Source organism: Rattus norvegicus, chromosome 2 (assembly GCF_021556685.1).
Source record: "Rattus norvegicus strain SHRSP/BbbUtx chromosome 2, alternate assembly SHRSP_T2T, whole genome shotgun sequence".
Classification (NCBI taxonomy): Eukaryota; Metazoa; Chordata; class Mammalia; order Rodentia; family Muridae; genus Rattus; species Rattus norvegicus.
Window position 1 is genome coordinate 245,620,640 of NC_141535.1, and position 25,024 is coordinate 245,645,663.

Sequence of the window (25,024 nt, forward strand, 5' to 3'; positions counted from 1 at the left end):
GTGTAGTGATTTGGGGGGGGGATTACTGTGGTTTCTGATTTTTTGGGGGGAAAAGAGAGTAATCAGACTAGAATTGAAGGAGCTGAAGGGAATAGCAACCCCATAGAAAGACCAACAGTGTCAACTAACCTGGACCTGCAGAGATCCCAGAGACTAAGCCACCAACCAAAGAACATATCCGGGCTCATCTAAGTCCTCTCCCTCCTTCCATCCCACATATATGAAGAAGAAGACTGCCTTGTCTGGCCTTATTGGGAGAGGATGTACCTGGATGGGGGGACACTGTCTCAGAGGCAAAGGGGAGGAGGTTGGGGGAAAGAACTCTGTGAGAAGGAACCAGGAAGAGGGCAACATTTGGCATGTTAATTAATTAATCAATCAATTAATAAAAAAATTGTGACTGTGTGTGTGGGGGGGAATTTCTCAGATTATCTGCCTGTACTATCCTGTTGGCTGAAATTAAATTGAACTTGAACTCTGGTCTTTGAGCTACAGGTATTCTTCCTCCTCTTGTTCTTCTTTTTCTTCTTCCTCCTCTTTTTCTCCTCCTCTTCTTCCTTTTCCTCCTCCTCCTTCTCCACCTTTTCCTCCTACTTCTCTTTCTTTTCCTTCTTTTTTTCTCCCTCTTTCTTTGTCTCTGACTCTGTGTCTCTGTCTCTCTCCCTGTATCTCTCTCTCTCTCTCTCTCTCTCTCTCTCTCTCCATCCTCCCCTTTGTCTCTCTTTCTCCCCACCCCTACCCTCAAGCTTTACAGAAAGCTTTATTTGAAATTTACATTTAGTTCAAGTGAGGACTTAATACCCAGCATTTTCTTGCTGAAATAATTCTACTATAAAATTAACCATGTTTTCCTTTTTCTCCTCATGAAACATAAAAGCTACGAAGAGGAACCTAGAATCACTTCTATTTTTTTTTTGCATATTTTTTTTATTAACTTGAGTATTTCTTATATACATTTCGAGTGTTATTCCCTTTCCCGGTTTCCGGGCAAACATCCCGCTCCCCCCTCCCCTTCCCTCTGGGTGTTCCCCTCCCAACCCTCCCCCCATTGCCGCCCTCCCCCCATAGACTAGTTCACTGGGGGTTCAGTCTTAGCAGGACCCAGGGCTTCCCCTTCCACTGTTGCTCTTACTAGGATATGCATTGCTACCTATGGGGTCAGAGTCCAGGGTCAGTCCATGTATAGTCTTTAGGTAGTGGCTTAGTCCCTGGAAGCTCTGGTTGCTTGGCATTGTTGTACTTTTGGGGTCTCGAGCCCCTTCAAGCTCTTCCAGTTCTTTCTCTGATTCCTTCAATAGGGGACCTATTCTCAGTTCAGTGGTTTGCTGCTGGCATTCGCCTCTGTATTTGCTGTATTCTGGCTGTGTCTCTCAGGAGGGATCTACATCCGGCTCCTGTCGGTCTGCACTTCTTTGCTTCATCCATCTTGTCTAATTGGGTGGCTGTATATGTATGGGCCACATGTGGGGCAGGCTCTAAATGGGTGTTCCTTAAGTCTCTGTTTTAATCTTTGCCTCTCCCTTCCCTGCCAAGGGTATTCTTTTTCCTCATTTAAAGAAGGAGTGAAGCATTCACATTTTGATCATCCGTCTTGAGTTTCGTTTGTTCTAGGGATCTAGGGTAATTCAAGCATTTGGGCTAATAGCCACTTATCAATGAGTGCATACCATGTATGTCTTTCTGTGATTGGGTTAGCTCACTCAGGATGATATTTTCCAGTTCCAACCATTTGCCTACGAATTTCATAAACTCGTTGTTTTTGATAGCTGAGTAATATTCCATTGTGTAGATGTACCACATTTTCTGTATCCATTCCTCTGTTGAAGGGCATCTGGGTTCTTTCCAGTTTCTGGCTATTATAAATAAGGCTGCGATGAACATAGTGGAGCACGTGTCTCTTTTATATGTTGAGGCATCTTTTGGGTATATGCCCAAGAGAGGTATAGCTGGATCCTCAGGCAGTTCAATGTCCAATTTTCTGAGGAACCTCCAGACTGATTTCCAGAATGGTTTTACCAGTCTGCAATCCCACCAACAATGGAGGAGTGTTCCTCTTTCTCCACATCCTCGCCAGCATCTGCTGTCACCTGAGTTTTTGATCTTAGCCAATCGCACTGGTGTGAGGTGAAATCTCAGGGTTGTTTTGATTTGCATTTCCCTTATGACTAAAGATGTTGAACATTTCTTTAGGTGTTTCTCAGCCATTCGGCATTCCTCAGCTGTGAATTCTTTGTTTAGCTCTGAACCCCATTTTTTAATAGGGTTATTTGTCTCCCTGCGGTCTAACTTCTTGAGTTCTTTGTATATTTTGGATATAAGGCCTCTATCTGTTGTAGGATTGGTAAAGATCTTTTCCCAATCTGTTGGTTGCCGTTTTGTCCTAACCACAGTGTCCTTTGCCTTACAGAAGCTTTGCAGTTTTATGAGATCCCATTTGTCGATTCTTGATCTTAGAGCATAAGCCATTGGTGTTTTGTTCAGGAAATTTTTTCCAGTGCCCATGTGTTCCAGATGTTTCCCTAGTTTTTCTTCTATTAGTTTGAGTGTGTCTGGTTTGATGTGGAGGTCCTTGATCCACTTGGACTTAAGCTTTGTACAGGGTGATAAGCATGGATCGATCTGCATTCTTCTACATGTTGCCCTCCAGTTGAACCAGCACCATTTGCTGAAAATGCTATCTTTTTTCCATTGGATGGTTTTGGCTCCTTTGTCAAAAATCAAGTGACCATAGGTGTGTGGGTTCATTTCTGGGTCTTCAATTCTATTCCATTGGTCTATCTGTCTGTCCCTGTACCAATGCCATGCAGTTTTTATCACTATTGCTCTGTAATACTGCTTGAGTTCAGGGATAGTGATTCCCCCTGAAGTCCTTTTATTGTTGAGGATAGCTTTAGCTATCCTGGGTTTTTTGTTATTCCAGATGAATTTGCAAATTGTTCTGTCTAACTCTTTGAAGAATTGGATTGGTATTTTGATGGGGATTGCATTGAATCTGTAGATCGCTTTTGGTAAAATGGCCATTTTTACTATATTAATCCTGCCAATCCATGAGCATGGGAGATCTTTCCATCTTCTGAGGTCTTCTTCAATTTCTTTCCTCAGTGTCTTGAAGTTCTTATTGTACAGATCTTTTACTTGCTTGGTTAAAGTCACACCGAGGTACTTTATATTATTTGGGTCTATTATGAAGGGTGTCGTTTCCCTAATTTCTTTCTCGGCTTGTTTCTCTTTTGTATAGAGGAAGGCAACTGATTTATTTGAGTTAATTTTATACCCAGCCACTTTGCTGAAGTTGTTTATCAGCTTTAGTAGTTCTCTGGTGGAACTTTTGGGATCACTTAAATATACTATCATATCGTCTGCAAATAGTGATATTTTGACTTCTTCTTTTCCCATCTGTATCCCCTTGACCTCCTTTTGTTGTCTGATTGCTCTGGCTAGAACTTCAAGAACTATATTGACTAAGTAGGGAGAGAGTGGGCAGCCTTGTCTAGTCCCTGATTTTAGTGGGATTGCTTCAAGTTTCTCTCCATTTAGTTTAATGTTAGCAACTGGTTTGCTGTATATGGCTTTTACTATGTTTAGGTATGGGCCTTGAATTCCTATTCTTTCCAGGACTTTTATCATGAAGGGGTGTTGAATTTTGTCAAATGCTTTCTCAGCATCTAATGAAATGATCATGTGGTTCTGTTCTTTCAGTTTGTTTATATAATGGATCACGTTGATGGTTTTCCGTATATTAAACCATCCCTGCATGCCTGGGATGAAGCCTACTTGATCATGGTGGATGATTGTTTTGATGTGCTCTTGTATTCGGTTTGCCAGAATTTTATTGAGTATTTTTGCGTCGATATTCATAAGGGAAATTGGTCTGAAGTTCTCTTTCTTTGTTGTGTCTTTGTGTGGTTTAGGTATAAGAGTAATTGTGGCTTCGTAGAAGGAATTCGGTAGGGCTCCATCTGTTTCAATTTTGTGGAATAGTTTGGATAATATTGGTATGAGGTCTTCTATGAAGGTTTGATAGAATTCTGCACTAAACCCGTCTGGACCTGGGCTCTTTTTGGTTGGGAGACCTTTAATGACTGCTTCTATTTCCTTAGGAGTTATGGGGTTGTTTAACTGGTTTATCTGTTCCTGATTTAACTTCGATACCTGGTATCTGTCTAGGAAATTGTCCATTTCCTGAAGATTTTCAAATTTTGTTGAATATAGGTTTTTATAGTAAGATCTGATGATTTTTTGAATTTCCTCTGAATCTGTAGTTATGTCTCCCTTTTCATTTCTGATTTTGTTAATTTGGACGCACTCTCTGTGTCCTCTCGTTAGTCTGGCTAAGGGTTTATCTATTTTGTTGATTTTCTCAAAGAACCAACTTTTGGTTCTGTTGATTCTTTCTATGGTCCTTTTTGTTTCTACTTGGTTGATTTCAGCTCTGAGTTTGATTATTTCCTGCCTTCTACTCCTCCTGGGTGTATTTGCTTCTTTTTGTTCTAGAGCTTTTAGGTGTGCTGTCAAGCTGCTGACATATGCTCTTTCCTGTTTCTTTCTGCAGGCACTCAGCGCTATGAGTTTTCCTCTTAGCACAGCTTTCATTGTGTCCCATAAGTTTGGGTATGTTGTATCTTCATTTTCATTAAATTCTAAAAAGTTTTTAATTTCTTTCTTTATTTCTTCCTTGACCAGGTTATCATTGAGTAGAGCATTGTTCAATTTCCACGTATACGTGGGCATTCTTCCCTTATTGTTATTGAAGACCAGTTTTAGGCCGTGGTGGTCCGATAGCACGCATGGGATTATTTCTATCTTTCTGTACCTGTTGAGGCCCGTTTTTTGACCAATTATATGGTCAATTTTGGAGAAAGTGCCATGAGGAGCTGAGAAGAAGGTATATCCTTTTGCTTTAGGATAGAATGTTCTATAAATATCTGTTAAGTCCATTTGGCTCATGACTTCTCTTAGTCTGTCGACATCACTGTTTAATTTCTGTTTCCATGATCTGTCCATTGATGAGAGTGGGGTGTTGAAATCTCCCACTATTATTGTGTGAGGTGCAATGTGTGTTTTGAGCTTTAGTAAGGTTTCTTTTACGTATGTAGGTGCCCTTGTATTTGGGGCATAGATATTTAGGATTGAGAGTTCATCTTGGTGGATTTTTCCTTTGATGAATATGAAGTGTCCTTCCTTATCTTTTTTGATGACTTTTAGTTGGAAATTGATTTTATTTGATATTAGAATGGCTACTCCAGCTTGCTTCTTCTGACCATTTGCTTGGAAAGTTGTTTTCCAGCCTTTCACTCTGAGGTAGTGTCTGTCTTTGTCTCTGAGGTGTGTTTCCTGTAGGCAGCAGAATGCAGGGTCCTCGTTGCGTATCCAGTTTGTTAATCTATGTCTTTTTATTGGGGAGTTGAGGCCATTGATATTGAGAGATATTAAGGAATAGTGATTATTGTTTCCCTTTATATTCATATTTGGATGTGAGGTTATGTTTGTGTGCTTTCATTCTCTTTCTTTTGTTGCCAAGACGATTAGTTTCTTGCTTCTTCTAGGGTATAGCTTGCCTCCTTATGTTGGGCTTTACCATTTATTATCCTTTGTAGTGCTGGATTTGTAGAAAGATATTGTGTAAATTTGGTTTTGTCATGGAATATCTTGGTTTCTCCATCAATGTTAATTGAGAGTTTTGCTGGATACAGTAACCTGGGCTGGCATTTGTGTTCTCTTAGGGTCTGTATGACATCAGTCCAGGATCTTCTGGCCTTCATAGTTTCTGGCGAGAAGTCTGGTGTGATTCTGATAGGTCTCCCTTTATATGTTACTTGACCTTTTTCCCTTACTGCTTTTAATATTCTTTCTTTATTTTGTGCGTTTGGTGTTTTGACAATTATGTGACGGGAGGTGTTTCTTTTCTGGTCCAATCTATTTGGAGTTCTGTAGGCTTCTTGTATGTCTATGGGTATCTCTTTTTTTAGGTTAGGGAAGTTTTCTTCTATGATTTTGTTGAAGATATTTACTGGTCCTTTGAGCTGGGAGTCTTCACTCTCTTCTATACCTATTATCCTTAGGTTTGATCTTCTCATTGAGTCCTGGATTTCCTGTATGTTTTGGACCAGTAGCTTTTTCCGCTTTACATTATCTTTGACAGTTGAGTCAATGATTTCTATGGAATCTTCTGCTCCTGAGATTCTCTCTTCCATCTCTTGTATTCTGTTGGTGAAGCTTGTATCTACAGCTCCTTGTCTCTTCTTTTGGTTTTCTATATCCAGGGTGGTTTCCATGTGTTCTTTCTTGATTGCTTCTATTTCCATTTTTAATTCCTTCAACTGTTTGATTGTGTTTTCCTGGAATTCTTTCAGGGATTTTTGCGATTCCTCTCTGTAGGCTTCTACTTGTTTATTAATGTTTTCCTGTGTTTCCCTAAGTGTGTTCATGTCTTTCTTGAAGTCCTCCAGCATCATGATCAAATATGATTTTGAAACTAGATCTTGCTTTTCTGGTGTGTTTGAATATTCCATGTTTGTTTTGGTGGGAGAATTGGGCTCCGATGATGGCATGTAGTCTTGGTTTCTGTTGCTTGGGTTCCTGCGCTTGCCTCTCGCCATCAGATTATCTCTAGTGTTACTTTGTTCTGCTATTTCTGACAGTGGCTAGACTGTCCTATAAGCCTGTGTGTCAGGAGTGCTGTAGACCTGTTTTCCTCTCTTTCAGTCAGTTATGGGGACAGAGTGTTCTGCTTTCGGGCGTGTAGTTTTTCCTCTCTACAGGTCTTCAGCTGTTCCTGTGGGCCTGTGTCTTGAGTTCACCAGGCAGCTTTCTTGCAGCAGAAAATTTGGTCTTACCTGTGGTCCCGAGGCTCAGGTTCGCTCGTGGGGTGCTGCCCAGGGGCTCTCTGCAGCGGCAGCAACCAGGAAGACCTGTGCCGCCCCTTCCGGGAGCTTCAGTGCACCAGGGTTCCAGATGGTCTTTGGCTTTTTCCTCTGGCGTCCGAGATGTGTGTGCAGGGAGCAGTCTCTTCTGGTTTCCCAGGCTTGTCTGCCTCTCTGAAGGTTTAGCTCTCCCTCCCACCCACTTCTATTTTTTATTTGGTTTTTTGGGTCCAAAGTTTTATGGATTTCTGTAAGACTGGCTCCCTCCGCTGTTACCACATTTGCTGCTCTGTGGCTTGCATTGCTGTAGGGTTTATGTGAAGGGCGCCTCCTTTCCACACAAGGGGGGCCCTTGTTCTTGTATGCCAAGGAAATTGTGTAATTGTTACATCTTGAGTGAAGATGAGTTTTGTCCTCCATCCTGTCACAAGAAATGCAGTTATTACTACAATGATTGCTTCCACTAGAAGAGAGTGGGACTCTGCGTGTGGACCATTGGCCCAGGTAATGTTCTTCTCAATACTTCTGTAGTAAGCTCCATTTGGGTGATTGAAACCATCTTTGTTCCAACCCTGTCTAACTCTATCACTATAACCTTGATAGACAGTCATCACATAGCCCGGGATAAAGAATCACAGTGCAATCTTTTGTGGTAGTATATAATCTCTTATATCATAAGAAGTTGATTGATCTCTCATTGAATAATTATTGTTAGTAGACCGTCATCATCTGGCAATAAACAAACCTCTCTATAATACGGTGGGTTATTTCTTTAAAACTCATTCTGGCTTGGGCTCAGGGTGAGAAGCCAGGTCCACCACAGTGGGAAATTTAACCAATGCTGGTCTTCAAAGTTTGGAGAAGAAAGAGCTATGGACTTCATCACCCAAACCAGGACAGTCCTACAGACTCACTAAAATGAGGAAGATTGGATGTTTTTCTTTAAATTCATAATTCTGAAGTTTTCATTTTTTTATAGTTGTCTAATTACCACTGTTGATAACTGGCATTTTCCATCCAATCAAAATATTTATAAAATCTAAACAAGCTTTCTTTATTTTTATAAAGTGCACATGGCCTTCGATTTCAAGAGTGCAGTTTAAATGCTGCCCTTTTCTCGAGCATTCTCACTACATTCTTCTTTTTTATCGTTTTTTAAAACAATACTTTTTATTTTTTCTATGACAAGTTTATACCATTACACAATGTGTGTCTCGATCACATCCAATCAGAATCTTCTTTCCTACCCTCCTCTTATGCCCCCAGAAATGTTCCCTCTCACCTTCATTGCCTCCCCTCCCCTCCCCTCCCATCCCCTCCCTCTCTTCTTTTCTCTTTCTCTGTCTCTTCTTTGTCTTCTTCCCTCCTTCTCCTCCCTCCCCTCCCTTTCCTCCCCTCCCTCCCTCTCTCCCTCACCCCTCTTCTCTCTCTCTTTCTTTCTTTCTTTCTTTCTTTCTTTCTTTTTCTTTCTTTCTCTTTCTTTCTCTTTCTTTCTTTTTCTTTCTTTCTTTCTTTTTCTTTCTTTCTCTTTCTTTCTTTCTTTCTTTCTTTCTTTTTCTTTCTTTCTTTCTCTTTCTTTCTTTTTCTTTCTTTCTCTTTCTTTCTTTCTTTCTTTCTTTTTCTTTCTTTCTCTCTTTCTCTCTTTCTTTCTTTCATAACACACTGTTGCCTAGTTTCCTTCAAGATTGAAACATCCCATTCTGCAAGGACGCTCTGTAAGAAGGAATGTAAACAACTCAAAGAGCTTCCGGAAGTCCCTGAGACTGACCAGATTCACTTAGCCCCTCACTTCCAGAGCATGCAATGAAAGCTGACAGAACCAAGATGAGTTGGATAGGAGTGAGTACATGGTCCTAGCTATGGGTTGCAAGGCAAGCCACTGTGGCTGAAAAGCCTGAGGGAGGAGGTTGAGAGAGAAACTCAACTCACCTCCTGTTAACCTGCACTTCTATATTATTCCTTGACGGAAGTGCCAGTTAATCCATTGAAAATTTGTTATTTTTTAACATGTGAGTGCAAATGCCCAGAGGCCAGAAGAGGGTGTCCACTCCTCTGAAACTACAAGTGGTTGTGACCAGCACCAATGTGAGTGCTGGAAACTGAACTCTGATCCTCTGTAAGAGCTCTTAACCACCCAACCATCTCTCCAGGCCTTGAAGTGCTATATTTTAAAATATGCATTTATTTGTTTATTGATTGATTGGTTGATGGTTGTGTAACAGTTTCTTCCAAGATTGAAACATTCCTGCAAGGAAGTTCTGTAAGCAGGAAGGTGAACTACTTAAAATAGCACATACATGTAACTGTGGTGTATGCTCAGGTAGCTGTATGTGCAGTCATGCACAACTGTAGAGACAGGAGGGAGACAGAGGAAGGCCCCAAGTGTCCTCTTCTGCCCTTCTCCATTTTAGTAAATTGAGACAGGGTTTCTCTTTGAACCCAGAACTTGGGTTTTTTTCCAGCTAGGCTGAAGGTCACCATCTCTAGCAATCCTATCTGTGCCCTCCTCAGTGCTGGGGTTACAGGCAGGCACAAGAGCATGCCTTTATTGTCTCAGGGTCCCCGTGCCTGAGCAGCGAACACTCTTAACAACCAAGCTGTCTCTGGAGCCACAATATGTTGTTTTAAGGTAAATGTTGATTATGCGACTTTCAATTTCTCTGAGTGTATACTAAGAGCACGCATATTTAGAACACAGTGATATATGCTGATGCTAAGCACAGCAATTGAAATGGCCAGAATCTACCGACAACACAGAACTTATATTTTTTTTGTTGATTAGAAATAAGCTAACTTTTTTTCTTTTTGTCTAAGTCTTTTCTAAAAATTTCTTAAGGGACTGGAGAGATGGGCCAGCAGTTAAGTAAGTATTCATACGGTTCTTGCAGAGGATCTAATAATACCTAGGTGCGGTGGCTCACAACCACCTGTTACAGGGTAACTTAAGTCTTTGGAAGAACTGTAGCTTTGTATTCTCTCCCCAGACATCATGTGTTAAACACAAATCTGTAAAGAACTGATTTCAGAGGTAAATCTTCAGCTGTAATTCAATCTGATGTACTGTGAACAGGGACCTAGTATTTAAACTTCACAAGCCGCATGGTGCCATGCATTCTGCTTGAAAACCAAATGGAGAAAGACAAGAAAGACAGTCTTCGAGTACTGCCTCCTGCCCATTGGTCTGGGGCTTGCCTTTTCGTCTGCCTTCTTGCAGTCTAGGTGGCATTTTCTCATTTCTTTGCTAGCCTCAGCACCCCTGGAGAGCAGAAAGTGTGTTTCTTGAGATTCGTAGTGCCTCCGATTGGGGATATGTCATGATTGGTGAGCTGACAGATGGACTGACAGATGAGTGGCGGCGTTTCAGTCTGATGGGCAGTGGTGGCTCTGAAGGAAGGGAGCTACAGGTCCGTGCACACCTTGCTTATGCACACTGTGGTTAATGTCTACAGGACCAGGTACCCGATCAATGTATTAGTTCATTGCTGCAGAAACCGGAGAGCAGGGAATGAGAGACAAAGACAGGAGATAGAGGATGAGGGAGAACATGAACTGAACAGAACTAGGGAGAAGGGGAAAGTCCACAACAAAAACCCCATTCTTCTTAGAATTGGAAGAGGCCGTGCTACCATTTACAAGTTCTGTGACTTTGTTTTTTTGCTTTTTTTTCTTTGAAAAAAATGTTGACACTAAGAACTTGCCCTTATTCCTGTTTTGTTTTTAAAGTTGGGAAATAGGGATAGTGTGATGTCAAGTCAGGTAGTATCTCAGGTGCATGTGTTTTCTAGGTTTGAGTTCTAGGTCTTGACTACAGAAAGGTTCTCTTTTCTTACTTCCTTTTTCCTCCTTTTCTCCCTCTCCTTCTATCTTTCTTGCTCTCGAGGGTTTTTTGTTTGTTTGTTTGTTTGTTTTTTTGATACCAAGTTTCACTGTGCATCCCTGACTGACAGGCCTGGGACATGCTACCTAGACTGGGCTGGCTTCCTCCTCACAGAGATCAGCCTGGTGCTGTCTGAGCCTGGTACAGCCTGATCTCCGTGTGCTGTCTGAGTGCTGACCCACACGGCCTCCTCCAAGATGATTTTTTTAAAACGCAAGAGAATAACCTAAGGTAGGTGGCCATGGTCTCAGCACAAAGGAGATGTGTTTGCCCCAGAGGGACAGAGGGCAGGGAATAAGAGACAAAGACAGGAGATGGAGGACGAGGGAGAACATGAACTGAACAGAACAAGGGAGAGGGGAAGGTCCGTTTGCTGCTCTGGAGGCAGGAGGACTGCCTATGGATAGAGAGGAGACAGACGGGGCAAATGAGTAAATGTCAGTTATAAAGGCAAACAGGAAACCCCACGTTAGGATGAGGTGCTTAATTTTAATTGGGCATGTTAATTAGGTGAGCCAAAAGGGGCCTTTGTAGTCAGCCCCAGAAAGAGAGATTGGCCAAATAAGAGACTGGATCTCGCGGGCTGGCTAGAAGCGTTTCGGTAGGTAATCTATAAATTTCTGGAGCCTGAATTGGGAGCTAACCTCAGTTCTAACAAGCCATCAAACAATAGCTTATTAGTATTTGGTGGCAGGGAAGGAACCTGGTCACGGTTTCTATCCTAACTCTTAGCTAAATCCAAGCAGCATGATTTGCGTAGTGTGGAATCTGAGGAGTACAGCTGAGCCCTGTAAAGGGATGAGGCAAAATACTTTCTAGGCCCAGACACCATGGGACGTCCTGGCAGAGGTCAGGTGGGGTGGGAAACTCTTGAATAAAGTTCATGGAACTACAGAGGCGAAGGATGATCCTCGTGATAATTTTGTGCAGGCAGCTTCCCAAGCCAGCCCTTAGCTGTGGGGTCCTTTTCTCCAGGGAGAGGAAGTACATAGAGATCCAGGTTTTTAAAGCTGCCAACCGAGATGCGAGCTGAGTAGGGAGGACCCTTCCTTCCAGCAGTAAGAGAACAGAAGGGACAGCTTGTAGATGGCCGTTATCACTTGTCTTGTGACAGTTGCTTCAGGGCCCCAGGTGAACAGAGCACACACTGCCCCACTCTTCTCTTCCCGGACACTTGCAGGACTCAAGGAGCAGAGGCACAGAAAACAGATTACTCTAAACTGAGTTTCCCAGCAGATGGGACCAGAGGGCTACAAAGCAGAGTAATGGATGAGGGCTCTCGTGTGGGGAAGTATGATTTTTCTGATCTTTTCTTTCCGAATTAACTTCTTATATTTTCAAAAATCTTCGAAATAATGCTTCTTCCTTAACATCACCACTAAGTTTGATGGTTCAGGGTTGCAGAGTTGAACCCAGCTCTGAAAACAGGCATAAATAAAGTTTCCAACATGGCAGAGTAAAGAAGTCCAATAATTATAAAGCAAAAGAAATGACAGAAATTTGGTATGATAGCATTTCAAACTAGCCCTCTTTTGAACTTCTAAATTTAAGTTTTACTGACTTTTATTAATAGATATATACATATACACATACAGAAATATTATCATCTTACCTTTTTCTCAAGACAGTCATCCCAGGCTGGTTTAAAATATATGACCTCATTCTTTTGCCACAGAGTCCTGATAAGACAAGTCTGGGCCACAATACTCCACTTTAAACATATTTTCTTCCTGTTTTTCTTTTTGCTCTTATCTTGTTGTAGAGGTCAACAAATATTTCCTGCACAGAAGGAGAAGTTAATTGTCAGACCCTGAAGGGTATGAAAATAAAGTGGGACAGGAAAAGTGTCTTATTTTGATTATGTGTGTGTCTGCGTGGGAGCATCTATATGTGTGTGATCATGTGTGCATGTCTGTCTCTCTCTGTGTGTGTCTGTGTGTCTGTATGTCTGTGTATCTTCATGTGGGTGTGGGTGTCTGTGTGTGGGTACGTGTGTGTGTGTGTGTGTATCTTCATGTGGGTGTCTATGTGTGGGTATCTCTGTGTGTATGTGTTTGCACATGTATGATCATATACATGTATGTGCATGTCTCTCTCTCTGTGTGTATGTGTCTGTTGTCTGTGTGTCTGTGTATCTTCATAGAGGTGTGGGGTATCTGTGTGTGACTGTCTATGTGTGGATATCTCTGTGTTTGTACGTGTGTGATCTGTGTTTGGGTGTCTGTATGTGTACATGTATTGCTGGTGCTTGCAGAGGCCAGAGGCGCTGGATCCCTCTGGAACCGATGTTACAGGTGGTCGTGAACGGCTTCTACCAGGGTGCTGGAAGCAGAACTCATCCTCCAGGGAAGCCTCTTACCCTCTGAACTGCTGAGCCGCCCCTTTCCATCCCGCGTTATTGCTTTCTTGAATGTTTCCTTTAATACTTTCAGATACACTGTAGCAATAAGCAGAGAAAGCGGAAACCACAGATAAAGGGGAAACTACCTTATTTATAAAACTGCCGTTTAAAGACCTGTGCACATCTGTCATTTAGGTCCTGCTAAGCTGACAGTTTAGGACAGACTGAAAAACAAATCATCACATGGACTAGCTGGTCAGCAAGAACCAGTGCTCTAGTAAGGAATTGTGTACTTCCAGGTAGCCACTGAGTCCCTGGCCCTGCCATACTGCAGAAATACTCTGGGGGATGTTACCTGTGCAGCGCAGTCCTCCATTCAAAGTGTCCCAGCTTCATCCTTTTTAACCAGACTGTAAAGTGTCTGCTAAGTGATCCTGAGAACCTGCTTTGGGATCTGCCTTTGTTTTTCTGTATGAAGTTGCTGTTCTATGTATTTTGCTTATTTTTGACAGCATCTCAGTCTAGGGCCTGTCACAGTCCTCCTGCCTCAGTGTCTCCAGTGCTGGAGTGACAGGCCTGTCCCACACGTTCAGTGGCTCCCATTTCCCCAGCGACAGAGACACCTCATGTTTACATTTCCCCTGGTTCCTAAGAAATGAATGTTTTGAAATAACTTGATGTGCTAGCAAGTTCTGATACTGTTAAGAGAGCAAAATCATGGAGATATGTAGTGAAAAATAGAGGTGGCTTTCGCTCTTGAGGGCTTTAAAGTGTTCATCTGTCCTGGAGCTGAGAGCAGGACTTCCAGCCTGGGCCTGGAGAGATGGTTCAGTGGCTAAGAGCACTCGTTGCTCTGCTAGAGGATTTCTGTTCCAAGCAGCTGAATGGGGTGGCACATGACCACCAGCTCCTGGGGATCTAATGCCCCCTTTTGTTTCCTCAAATCCCCACGCATGTGTGGGACATTCACACACTTATAAATAAAAATCCAATCTTTAAAACAAAGACTTCAACTTGAGTCTCAAGCCTCAGTTCAAGCCAGGGGTTGGGGACATTGCTGATATTTGCCAGCTAGCAGCTATACTGGGCGGGAGTCTGTTCTGCAGGTCGTGCATTTTTAAAGACCTTACAATGAGCCTGCTGTATTCTAGGTGTTGGCTTCCCTTTGTCTTAGGCTGTGAGGTTGAGATAGCTTCAATACAGAGGGTGAGTGGGAAGGTCTATGGTCTCCTATAGCATGGAGCATGAGCTCTAGGGTAGCCGGTTAGAGTCCACCCGGCCTTTCTAGTTTGCTTATGTAAGGTGTGCTAGCTCGCAAGCTCTCTGATCAGAGGGGTTGGCTGGCAATGGGCATTTGACCAGAGGCAAACGTGTTCTAGTCATGTGGAGCTTTTCAGAATACAGGAGCGGGGGTGGGGAGGGGTCCTGACCAGTAACAGAGGCTTGTTGGTCCTTGCAGGGTAGATCCTGTCTCAAAGTATGCCTTTCTCCTCTCCAAGAACGATAGGTGTAAGTGTAGGGAAATACTTTACGTTATTTTCTGTTTAGATATTTTTATTTGCTATTTCTGTGTATGTAAGTGTGTGTCTGTGTAAGTGTATTCCACATGCATGTAGGTACACATGGAGGTCAGAAGAGGCTGTCATATCATTTGGAGATGGAGTTGGGGTTATAAACCCTGAAGTATGGGTGGTAGGAGCTGAAATCAGGCACTCTGGAAGAGCAGCCAACATACTTGGAATCATCTCTCCTCTCCTCTCAATGCATCATTTTAAGTCAAGCAATTTAAATGGGTGCATACATGTATGTCAATGTGTGTGCAGGTACATGTGTGAGGGTAATCCCTATGCCTTTGTATGCATGTGTGTGTGTGTGTGTGTGTGTGTGTGTTTCTGTGTCTGTGTGCCTATGCATTTGTGTGTGTGTGTGTGTGTGTAAGAAGTCAGGTCAACTGTCATTTTTCAGGGGCAATCTTCTGTATTTTAATCAAGCTTTCTTTTTCTTTGAATTTTTTTTTGAGGGGGCAAGACTTCTCTGTGTAGCCTTGGCTGACCTGGAACTCAGTCTATACAGCAGGCTGGCCTCAGACTCAGAGATCCACATGCCTCTGCCTCCTGAGTGCTGGGATTGAAGGTGTGCACCACAGTCGCCTGGCTAAATCAAGCAATTTAAAAGTAAACATTGTGCCCTGAATGCGGCCAACGCGTAGCCATGACTTCTCTTTCAGTTCTAGTCATCTCTCGTGTTAGAGGCACCCACCTCACAGTTTAATCCATGCTTTGCCTTTGGAAGGGTTTCGAGAGATCCGAGAAGGCAAACAGAGTAAAAAGACACTCACTACCTGTGTATCATATTTTGGCTGCTTGCCGTTTTTTTTTGTTTTTGTTTTTGTTTTTTTTTTTTTTTGTTTTTGTTTTTTGTTTTTTTTTTTTTTTTGGAGACTGGGTTTCTCTGTGTAACCCTGGCTGTCTCAGAACTCGCTCTATAAACCTCAAACTCAGAGATCTGCCTGCCTCTGTCACCAGAGTTCTGCAATCAAAGTTGTGGGCCACCACACTCAGTTGTTACGTTTATCTTTAAGGAGGGTAATTTTTAAAACAACACCATGTCATAGGCAACAGTGGTAGCATATGCCTCTACTCCTAGCACTAGGTAAATGGGGGTAGGAGGATCAGGAGTTCTATGCCTGCCTGTCTTAAAAATCGGGGGAGGGGAAAACTGGCCAGATAGTTCAGTGGTTAAGAACAACAGGGCCACATACTGACTCACTACTGTCCATAACCTCAATCAAGGGGATCCAACACCCTTTTCTGACCTCTAAAGGCACCAGTCATATACACGGTGTAGGGACACAAGCAAGCAAGAGATTCATATACACAAAGAAAAATAAATTTAAAAAGGAATGGCAGTGATGGAGTTTCAGCTGTAGTTAAAGGAATGGAACACAGTGTCAGAATACAGGCTTGGCACTGGGCAGCGTGAGCTCTAGTCCAGCACAGGGGGAAAGAAAGATTTAAATTATAGGTGAAGCATCTTTAACTTTAGGATACATGTTTTCCACTTTTCTCCTTGCAAAATAAAGAGTTGTTTAAAATAATGCTGTGGTAAAATATTCTGAATTATCCAATACTGTGAGGCTTGTACATGAGTAAATTTTTTTTTTAAAAAAAATAGAGTTTCCTTAACGTTCTACAAATGAAGGTTGATAATGATCACATTTGGGATTTTATTTTTCAAATAATCATGTTAGGTTGGGCTTGTGCCACAGGTCTACAATCCAGCTACTCAGGAGCTGAGGCAGGAGAGATGGCAGTGTCAAGGTTGATCTGGGCAACCTTTGAGAACCTGTCTTAAAATAAAAAGCAAACTGAAGGCCAGGGATGCAGCTCGGGTGGGGGTGGGGGCTGTGTGACAGTCATGAAGCCCTGGGTTCAGTCCCTGGAACTACAGAAGAGAAGAAAGAAAACAGAAAAAATGGTTGCATGAAATAGGACTGTACTTTATAATGTAGTAATAACGTATCCAAAATGGGCTACCCGTGTGTGTCTGAAAATGATTTCTCAGAGTTATAGCACAAGGTGCACTGTAGAAGATTCTGTTTCCAGTACATTTTACCTCTGGTTGTGATAAAAGATTTGTTAAGTGTAATTTTGGTCAAGGTAGGCTGGCAAACAATGTCAACCCTTCCTGTTGTTCTGTTAACATCCTGATTCTTTGTTACAAACAGTGGACATGGTAGAGGTGAATGAACCACTAAAGCTGTGAAGATTGACTTCTATCACCAAGGTAACAAAGTATCATCCTGGAAAAAAGAGTAATTAATCAACCACTTTAAAAAAGATGCCGATGTGTTGCCAGGGCTGCATGAATGAGACTTGGTCTCAAGCCTTAGAACTGTTTAAAGACAAATAAACAACAAAGAAGTTGCCAAGTCCTGCAGGGTTGCTGTGGTTCCTGCCCCTGGAGCAGAGCCAGCAGGGCATGGCCTCCATGGGTGCTGGTGGTTGCCATGGCTGTGGGGTTTGTTTCTAGAATAATGTATATTCTTTTATGTTTCTCCTTTGGGAATGCTCTCCCTGTTAAGGTTAATGACTCTAAGATAATTAGGAGAAGCATGACTCCAGGAAGCAATAGTGTATCTCTGTGACACAGAGACCTTCAGCAGAGTCCTTCAGGCTGTGAGAAAGAACTCTGAAAACACGAGTTCAAGAATGTATAATTTCTCAAATATGAGAAAATAAGGGTGCAGTATGAATTATATGAGGGGCTTCATGGACCTAAAAGAGACAGCTTCACTAATGAGCCAACTCATCAGAAAGATATTAAAGAAGGAGATAACAAGATTTAAGGAATGGTGACCTCAGAGTGGATCCCACCTAGCTAGCTTACTATCTGTGCTTACAAAGGCAGGCAGATCAAGTCAAGAACCTGAGTTCAAGGTCAGCCTGGGACAGAGTGAGTTTAGGTCCAGGTGTGGTGGAAATGGTGATTTCTGGACAGCTACCTTATTGTTTGTGTTTACAAAGGCAGGCAGATCTCTGAGTTCATTTGCTATGTTAAAAAGTGTACTTGTTAACTTTTCCTAAGAATCCAGGGGCTAGATCATAAAATGCTGGTTTGAGGGATAATCAAAAGGGAACCTAGGGTAAATGACTGAATTGATATGTAAAGGACTGGGCTAGGTTCTGCAAGAGAGATGAATTGTCTGGAGAGCTATTGCAGTTCTTTTTTTAGAATTTGTCTTGTGGGCTTTCTGAATTTTGTCAGAAAACCCAAGAATTTTTTGCTGAAGGTTTTCTGACTTTGATCAGAAAACACAAGATTTCTGTCTACCCGCTTTTCTAACTTTGGCTGGAAAATCCATGAGCCATCTAGAGAAATTTTAGAATTTTTTTTCTAGCAAAAGAGAGCTGTCTAGGAAGGTGTGTGGAGAAGAATATAGACCTTTCAGCCTATACTCATGATTAACTTCTAGTTATCACTCCCAAACACACCTTCCTCAGGATTCCTGAGGAAGTCGAGGCTGTTCCTTGGCAAGAAGTGACATGTTTCTTTCAATATAGTTTTATTATCAAGGAATCACAAAAAGAGAGCAAGACACTGTCTAGTTTACATGAGACCATTTCCCTTCATGTAAACTGCATCTTAAAGAATTTCTGAATTATGGAAATCATGTGTATGGACCACACTCTCTAAACTCATAAAGTTGAAACACTGGGTTACGGTGTTTTTATTTAAAATGATTTATTTTATGCATATGTGTGTTTTGCCCACATGTATGTACATGCACAATGTCAATGCTTGGTGCCCGTGGAGGCATAAGGTTCTCCTGCATGCCTGTGCCTGAGTTATATATGTGTGCAGGTGCTCTTGGAGGCCAGGAGAGGGCATCCAATCACCTAGAATCGGAGTTACAGGATCTTATGAGACCCTTGAGGGGTGCTGAGAATTAAATCCATGTCTCCCAAAGATGGGTAGGTATTCTTAACCGCTGAGCCATCTCTCCAGCACCAAGCATGCTCTATTTCTTTTTGGCCTTTTTATGGAAAAGAAATGAGTCTCTTACTGAGGTTTGTGGAGTGATGTCTCACACCATCTTTTATAAAGTGTGTAAGTGCCTGGCAATTGCGATCGAGAAAATATGCTTCCCTCAGACTGTGGAGCCCAAGTCAGTTGTTAATAGTCACAAATGATGTAAAAAAGTAATGAAAAGTTTTATGCCATATGGAAATGCTTCTAATATGCGAGAGGAGAAATTCTGGATTTAAAATTACATATCCAAGGTAATTCCAAACATGTTGAATGAAGAGACTGGATGGAAGTATTATGGGATGTAGTTGCCCAAGGAAGAAATTCATTTATGAAGGCTTTTTTTGTCTACTTTTAAAAAAATCACATTTGATTAAAGAGTACTACCTTTTTGAGACACTCTTATAGCCCCAGCTTGCCTTTAATTCACCAGAATCCTGAGCTGGGATTACCAGCGTGAATCACCACATTCAGCTAACCTCATTTTAAAATAGAGAGAAGCACCAACAAAACCAATAGATGAAAAACAAAACCACCACAGAACAGTCTATCACAGCAGAGTATGGTGCCTGATGCCTGTAATCACAGCACTGGTGAGGCTGAGGCAGGGGGATGGCAAGTTCAGTCCAGTTTGGGCTTCATAGCCAATTTGAGGCCATCACATTCTATACTGTGAGACTTCATATGTGTGTTGTGGGGGATGAGGGTTTCTCTAGGTAGCCTTGGCTGTCCTGGAACTCACAGAGATCCACCTGCCCCTGTCTCCCAAGCACTGGGATTAAAGGTGTACACCACCACCACAACCCAGAGACTTTTTTTAAAAGACAAAACAAAACAAAACAAAAACCCCCAAAAGCCCAAAAAAACACCCCCAAAACAAACAAACAAACAAAATAAAACAAAACAAAAAAACCATGCTCATGGACTCAAATCTTGTGTAGGCACAGAAATTCTTGTTTTAGATCATTGTTAGTAGCAAGGTGTTTGGAGCAAACAAGGTGTTCAAGTAAATCATTAAGATATGGTGCATTTCTAGAATGGAGTATTGTGCAGTTATTAAAATTATCTTTCCATTGAGAGAGTTCTGACATAACTTAAAAGCATGCCTGTGTAAAGTAAGATAACCCTGTATGCAAGACAGTAAGTCTAAGCAGAGATAATGAGAAGTATGACATATGTCAAGATGGTCACAATAGGGAAGTTCAATCGTCTCTAAATGCCTCTGCATTTTCTAATTATTTTACAATGACTACATCATTACTTTCATAATTGGAAAAAATTAAAGACACTGGAATATTTTTGTAAACAATATTTCCAAAGGTTCCACTGTTTAAAAAAAAAGAGTGGTCCTCTTAAATGCAATAACTTAAATAATATAATATATATATTTCTTATAAGTTAATAATTTCAAGAGTAATAACAGCTTTTCAGTTTTCAAGTCAGAATTTTGCCAGTAGACATTGCTTTTCCTCAGAACTTAAAATCAGGGGTTTTGTAGAAGCATATAATCTTGTTAGTAAAATGTAATTGATGATTGTTACCAACTCAACCCTGGGTCCCATTGTTCAATAACATGCTCGCAGGAGAGCATGTTGAATCAAGAAGGCAAGCAAACGTGGTTGCCAAGTGCTCCATGCTTCTCATTAGGGCAAACTTCAAGCGTCAGGAAGACTCCGTTTGTAGCTAGCACAGATCTCTCTGAATTTGAAGGAGACTTGGCAGAATTGGACTGCAGTCTCCAGCACCTAGAAGGATACCCCCAGCCAGGAAGCAACCTACAGGGATGTCAGGGCTGTCAAACGCTCTGTCAAGCCCTTCGGTTTTTAAACGGCTGGTTAGGATGAGACCCACCCTGGTAAGCCAGGACACAGATTCTCATAACTAGCTACTGTACATTGTAGATTCCTTAGCAAAGATCAGTTCTGGGTCAGAACCCATGAGTGGTGTCTGGAAAGAGCAGTGTCGGAGAGCTGTATGTCAGCAAAGGCGTTATCACCAGCCGTCAGGTTCCCCATGGATGTAACTGCTTAGGGATAAGCCAGCTCATGGATTTGGAGGGCTCATTATGGAGAGGTATAATACTCTGGCTTTTTAAATAGGTGATTAAAAGGAAGAGTTAGGGCAAAAAAAAAAAAAAACAAAAACAACAAAACAAAATAAAAACAAAAGCATTTGAAACATACAATGACCTTTTTTGTTTGTTTTGTTTTCCTGCTGAAAACCTTCCTAAATAAATATATACATACAGTAGCAGGGTAAGCCCAAATCGCACAGTTAACATGGCATACCAATGGAAGACCATTAGAATTAAATTCCTTACTTCTTTTTCCGTCACGTATTCACATAGCTTAGATAGGCAGGGGTGCTTTCTCACCTGATGCCCAGGTCATAGGGCTAAAAATAACGCTCAAGTTAGCGAGATAAACTTCCTCCCTTTGAATGGAATAGCTCTATTCCTTCTGGAAGGGAATTGTTTCAGATTGTGGGGGCCCACAAACTCAGCATTTATAATTGTCTATTGGGGGACAAGCATAGAAAACTTATCGATTGTTGTATAACTCAAAGTTTTTCTCAAATCTGGTTTCTGCTACAAAAGACTAGCCCAAATCAATAAAAAAGAAAACCCCATCCACGACCCCTTCTCCCCCAACCCCCCACCAACCTTCCTCAAACCCCCTCAACCAATTTTGTGCATATGATATTTCCCTTGAGGTCTTAATCGGTTTAGTCTGTAGGATTTCCTCTTTGGTGACATTATCAGAAGAAATTACCCTGTTTCATTACCTACGGTCAATGAGGTCTGACGGGTTTTCCTTCTTGCCGGTCTGCAATGAGTGGAGGTCGCGAGCAGCTCTCTGAGACAGGAAGGTGTTGTCTAGACGCGACCCTTTGATGTTTCCTTCATTTCCATCTTCAGCTGACTGAAATTCCTTGTTGGGGGGTCACCTACATTAAGTCCTCAGAGCCTGTGGACGTTGCTGCACTGCATAACCGTTTCCTGTGCCGCCCTGCGGTGGAAGGAAACCTGTGGAATTTGCCTGGAACACGTTCACTGTCAGTCTTGGGTGGCCCTTACCCAGGCAGTTGCGTCAAGCTAGAGAGAAAGCTGGAGAAGTGGGGGAGAAGCTGGGGAGAAACTTTGTAATCTGGAAGGGCTACCGGAAGGGTTGTCTCCATCAGGTAACAGTAGCTGGGCTGTTCTGAGAAACGCGACTGTACCTTCTGAGCTTGCTGTTTCCGCCAGGAAATTGTCCATCCTGGCGGAAAAGAGTGACCTTCCAGTAGCTTCTAAAGAGTTTTTTTTTAAAGCTTGCTTTGTTTTATTTTATACTTTCAAGCAATGCAGTTTAGTAAAAGTTTGTCCCTTTAGATTAAGTTCCTGCACACCCCCCCCCCCCATGCACGGCATTCCCCCCACCCCAGAAATGCAGTCAAGGACATGCTGGTACTTAAATATTAGCACAGATCTAGTCTTGTCATCCAGGAAGTAACCTTGGGCTGGAGAGATGGCCAGTGGGTAAGGTGTTTGCTGAACAGTAACAGGGAGCTGAATTTGAAGCCCTCAGGTCTGGCATGAGACAGCAGACTGCTCTCTAACTCCAGCGCTGGGGTGGGGGTGGGGGAACAGAGACAAGCAGAGCCCAGGGGCTCGCTCAGTCTACAGCCATGAGCTGCATGAATCCGCATAGGTAAGCACACCTGCACACAATCTCTGAATGCACACATACAGTACTACCCACGTGAGAAAATATTGGAAATAACCTGATACTGTTTCAGATTTTACCAGGAAACAGACTTCCGGCATCTGTCCTTGGCAGACACTACTCTGCCGAGGTGAGGGAGGGGTGTAGGGAGCAGGGGTCATAAAGGAATTTTAGTTCTTTTTCTCCTATTAATAATAGGCTAAACAGCATCCCTGCCACACACACACACACACGCACGCACGCACACGCACGCACGCACACACTATCAGCGATTCCCATCACATGTTGGATTTATACCTGTCATGTCTGGGTGAGACACAGGGAAGGCACGGAAGTGGTGATCTTAGACAAGAGCCTTGGAAAGTCAGAGTTGCCCTTCCAGATTCCCTTGGGAGAATTTACCGCTAAGTCTGATCCTCCGTGGGACTGCGTGCTTAGGTTGAGCTTTCAGACTGACACAGCCAAGGGCAGTGAAGCTCTGCATTGACAGCGCAGGGCCACAGGAGGCGCTGTTGGGGAGAAACCTGCCCTGCCCTTTTCATGCACAGAAAGGCATTTCATAGGTATGTGATATGACTTGGACTCCCATTTCCCAGACTGATCCCTCTTGCACAGCCACCATCAGATAGCTTTTCATGCCTCTGTTTCTCAGGATGGGAAATCGGCACTGTGTTTTCGGCGTGCTCACATTTGAACAGTTATTAGAATTACGTGATCAAAACACAGGGTTCGGGGCCAGGCAGTGCACATGTGTAATGGCAGCACCCAGAAGACTCAGACAAGGGCACCTCAAGTTCAAGGCCAGCTTGGGCTGTACAGGGTTCCATGCCAGCCTCCAGAACAACCATGGGTTTTGAAATGATGAACTCTTGCCACCACAGCTGAATTTAATAGAAATACCTCTGTGGGAAGGGGCTCGTGGAGAAATCTGTCTCTCGGAACTTTGCTGTAGCATAACTGTGTAAGCACCACCCTGAACCACGGGAATAAATCAAATCCACAAAACACAGGGCGAGCTCGCTTTGTTTTAAACACTCACATATTGATTTATAGCATTTTAACGTTCTCTTGCAAAGCGTTTTACAGATGTTCTGTTTTAATTTGACAGATTCTTTACTCTTTTCCCCTTGTATACAGAACCAGTCGATATATCACGGACAGTCATCCCGAATTATACTTATTTAGAAGGGGCTTTTCCAACCATTTTCCAGAACAACCTTTGTAGCATGTGGGATAAAGTCAGATTTTAAACTGACATTTGCATCTGGGGGCTGAAGAGAGTCAGTTTGACACTTGGATGAAAATATAGAAACAGTCATTCACATAATTAAAAAAATATTTGTATTGTGGACTTAGTAATAGAAATAAACTTTATATTTCTCTTCTATTTTTGGTTGATTAGCGTCTAGAAAAATGATCTTATCCAGATTATTAAAACTTATCTAACAAAAATAACAATGTTTTTAAATGGACACTTATTTTGGTTGATAAAATTCATAGCAAATGCTTTAGAATCAGAAGTAATGAAAATAAAAGAAAACATTTTAAGGAAAAGATAAAACACAACATTTAAGTAGGAATATTGGTTTCTTTATTTCTCAAGAAGCCTGATTTTGTTTTTTTTTTATTTTATTTTTATTTTTTCATTTAGTTTTTCGAGACAGGGTTTCTCTGTGTATCCTTGGCTAACCTGGAACTTGCTCTGTAGACCAGGCTGTCCTTAAAGTTACAGATACTCCAGTCTCTGGATTAAGGCATATATTGCCATTGCCTGGCTAAGAAGTCTCATTTCCAATATTAGAATTAAAATTATTTGTAACAATGTAAAATTTTAAGTTAAAGAGAGGTTATTGAGAAAATAACTTTATTTTTTATTATTTTAAACCTATTCACTTTACATACCAATCACTGTTACCCCTCCTGGTGGTCTCCCCCTCCCACCATCCCTTCCCCCACCCCTCATCCCCTTCTCCTCTGAGAGAGTGGACACCCCCCCCCCGAAAACCTGTGTCCTCCTACCCCGACACATCAAGTCTCTGCAGGCCTGGGGGCATTCTCTCCCACTGAGGCCAGATAAGACAGTTGAGTTAGGGGACTGGATTTCACAGACAGGCAATAACTTTAGGCATAGCCCCTGCTCACGTTGTTCAGGACCCACATGAAGACCAAACTGCTTATCTGTTACTTATGTGCAGGGGTGCCTAGGTCCAGCCCCTGCATGCTCTGAGAGCTCCCAGAGGTCTGGAGTAATTGATTCTGTTGGTCTTCCTGTGGAGTTCCCATCCCCTTCAGGGCCTTCCATCCTTCCCCCAACTCTTCCACAAAGATCCCTAAGCTTCATCTGATGGTTGGCTGTGGGACTCTGCATCTGTCTGAGTCAGCTGCTGGGTGGAGCCTCTCAGCCATGATAGTTCCCCAAGCATAACGGAATTACATTAATAGTGTCAGGGATTGGTGCTTGCCCATGGGAGGGGTCTCTGGTTGGGTCAGTTATCATTCCCCCAGTCTCTGCTCCATCCCCTGTCCCTGCATTTCTTGTAGGCAGGATAAATTTTGGGTCAAAAGTTTTGTGGGTGGGTTGGTGTCCCTGTCACTCCACTGGGGTTCCTGTCTGGCTACAGGAGATGGCCTCTTTAAGGGAGAAAATTATAACTTATTTCATAACTTTCTTGTCACTACTAAACTTTTTCCTGGACCATTACAACTTATT

The 25,024-nt window shown here is 42.4% G+C and overlaps 1 long non-coding RNA gene and 1 pseudogene across 1 annotated transcript; one reads left to right on the forward strand and one right to left on the reverse strand.

Moving 5' to 3' along the window:
• Window positions 1-9,665: 9,665 nt before the first annotated feature.
• Window positions 9,666-22,794, reverse strand: LOC147996634 (uncharacterized). The gene is made up of 4 exons (XR_015672740.1): window positions 22,612-22,794; window positions 21,395-21,618; window positions 12,353-12,519; window positions 9,666-12,158 (listed from the first exon to the last, which is right to left on the reverse strand). It is a non-coding gene; the product is annotated as an uncharacterized LOC147996634 (long non-coding RNA).
• On the forward strand, window positions 17,801-17,857 carry Rnu7-69p (RNA, U7 small nuclear 69 pseudogene; annotated as a pseudogene).
• Window positions 22,795-25,024: the final 2,230 nt, after the last annotated feature.